The sequence below is a fragment of the Elephantulus edwardii genome, unplaced genomic scaffold (assembly GCF_000299155.1).
Source record: "Elephantulus edwardii isolate Elephantulus edwardi_28Jun2011 unplaced genomic scaffold, EleEdw1.0 scaffold00006, whole genome shotgun sequence".
In the NCBI taxonomy this organism is placed as follows: Eukaryota; Metazoa; Chordata; class Mammalia; order Macroscelidea; family Macroscelididae; genus Elephantulus; species Elephantulus edwardii.
In genome coordinates this window covers 36,558,301-36,561,087 of record NW_006399756.1, presented here as the reverse complement: position 1 = coordinate 36,561,087, position 2,787 = coordinate 36,558,301, and the positions used below count along the sequence as shown (strand labels likewise).

Here is a 2,787-nt window from a genome sequence, read left to right as displayed (position 1 = left end):
GGATTGATTCAGTGACTGGGATACTTGGGATGGGAGTGTCAGAGACAGTGCGATTGGCACAGGACAGAGCAGAGTTTAGGGCTGTTGTACATTGGGTCGCTATGAGTCGCAGGCGACTCGACAGCACATAACAACAACAACAACACCCCTGATCAAATTGTACAACCCCGTCATTAATCCTCATACTCCACACATGCTCATCCCTCTGCTTCCACGCCAACCCCTCCCCCCCTTTACCTCTTCATCCTCATTCTACAGTAATGGTTTTATACAATGTTTGTCCTTGTAGAACTGAATTCTTTCACTCCACATAATGCTCTCCAGTTCCTCCAAGTTAGGTAATAATTTACAAAATCATTGCTCCTGTATGCTGCATAGTATTCCATTGTATGGATGTATCTCTACTTATTAGATGATTCATTGGATATATGGGCTGTTTCCATGTTCATGTAATGGAGAATAACACTGCCATGAGCATTGGTGTACAAATCTTCATTTGTGCCTCCATTCTCATTTTCTCAGGGAATATTCCAAGCAGTGGAGTTGTTGTTGATTGCTTTCGACTCCAGCATGACTCATAGAGACCCTATCAAAGAATCTCTGCAACCATCGACATTTATTAAAGTTCATAGAGTCTCCAGAGGTATGTTGTTTAGGAAGTGGATGCCATTCGTTCTTCTAAACCTGTCATGGAATGTTACTGGTTGAGTCGCCTGCAAAGCCTATGTGCAACAGCTCTGAATCTTTTCTGTCCTGAGCCAGTCTCACTAATTCTGACACAACAACCACCATCACCCCAGTTACTGTCTCTCTCCTGCACTGTCTGTCTACACTTCTGTGCATGATTTCCTTCTCGAAGGATTGATCTCTCCAGGCCGTGTGCCCAAATTAACTGAGGAGGAGCTTTCAAATCCTAGCCTCCAAGGAGAGACTTGTTTTCACCCTCTCCAAGACAGATGTACTTGGTTTCTTTGTAGTCCATGGTATGTTCAAGACTCTTCTCCATCATCACAAGTCAAAGACATCTATCTTCTTCTATCATCGTAAGTCCTTGTCCCACTCTATGAAGCATAACAAGTAATTGAGGAGTAGCTGGGTCACATGGAAGGTCTATATTCAGCTTTTTTTGGAAGATAAAAACTGCCTTCCAGTTGTACCATTTTACAATCTCACCAACAAAGTATAAGAGTTCATACCTCTCCATATCCTCTCCAACATTTATTACTCGCTGTCCTGTTAAACTTTGCCACTGTTCCTGGAGTGAGATGGTATCTCTCTGTGGTTTTGATTTGCATCTCTCTTATTGCATTTTTGGCATATTTTAACCATCATTTATAGATTAAAAAGTGAATTTCAGATAAATTTAATTCTAAGTGCCCAACAGCTTAAATAGAAGATCTAAATTTGAACCCTGCATCCATCTCTAATGCTTAGGCCCCCAAGCAGTCATTTGAACCATTACCAAGACAACTAACTCAGGATCACATGCAAATATTTTCTGGTAGATACTTGATGAAGCAAAATAATTATAGATACTAGAGGTATGGTGGTTGGTTTTTAAAAAAAAATCACTCTGGATCATCACTAGCTAACCCTGGTTCTGATCCATAGTTATTTCCAATACAGAAATAAAGCCGGCACAATTGACACTACACAAGGACAGCACACAGTAACAAGTAGAAAGAATTGTATATTTTATATCGTTATGTCCCGTTGAGTAACTTCTGACCCATACCTAGAGACCCTGTGTACATATTAACAGAAATATTAATTTATCTTCTTTCAAAATGTGTTTGTTCATTCTTATATTTAAAAATGACAGGCTTAAGGCAACACTAGAAACAGTATAACGACTATTTTGTTTTACAATGATTTAGCAGTGCTATATTTCAAGAACGAAATTGTTCTGAAAATCATGACTACATCCTTCTGCATACATACTGAAAAATATAAGGTGTACTTACATCACTTAAAGATTGGCTGATATTCTTAAAATTGATCTGTAGGCTATTTCCGATGATTGGGAGAGGAGTGGGGCCAGGTGGGAGCTTCCCTTTCGTATGGCTCTGTTTCCAGAGTGATAGGAGAAGCAGAGAAGTGACACAGACCACCAGAACCACGACCAGATCCATTGCGCCCTCTCTTCTTACCCAAGCACAATTGTTTTACAATTCTGAATTTGTATAATACTCTTTCCTGTTGAATTTGTGATTCTGTTGAATAAAAGTGACCAGTTGCTGAAACTGTTGTAGTCTCTTCTGAGTGGACTTCGATTCACAGGTAAGGATTTTCCTGACCCGAGGGATCTCCAACCCGCAAGATCTTCAATGGTGACCCTATCCTTGAGGGGAAGAACGAGAATGGGGGGGACAGGAAACAAGAGGCATGGAGACAAGTTGAGATTCCAATCAAGTCTCAAGTTTATTGAAAGCACTCACAGCTTATATACAAGAGCACAGTGGGGGGAGTGGAAAGGAGAAATACACAATGGGGAAGGAGAATGACATCATCATGTGATTTCCAGTAAGCTGAAAGTTATCCGCTAAACAGAAACTTAGCAGAGCATTTCCAGTAAACCGAAACCTATCCTCCCAGGGTGGGGCAACATGTCCAGACATGTCCTTAGAGAATTACAAAATGCCTCCAGCTCGGTTGAACTAGCAGCTCCCAATAGGTCCTCCCTGTTTTTATAATTATTTGAAGACTGCAAAAGCACAACAGGATTTCCTTTGGTGCTCTCCTGTTTGACCATGTATGAAACCAGCGCCTGTCTTAGGCTGGACACTG

The 2,787-nt window shown here is 40.9% G+C and overlaps 1 pseudogene; it reads right to left on the bottom strand.

The window, feature by feature from the left end:
• LOC102860281 overlaps nucleotides 1-2,132 on the bottom strand; it is a 73,606-nt pseudogene extending 71,474 nt beyond the window's left edge.
• Nucleotides 2,133-2,787: the final 655 nt, after the last annotated feature.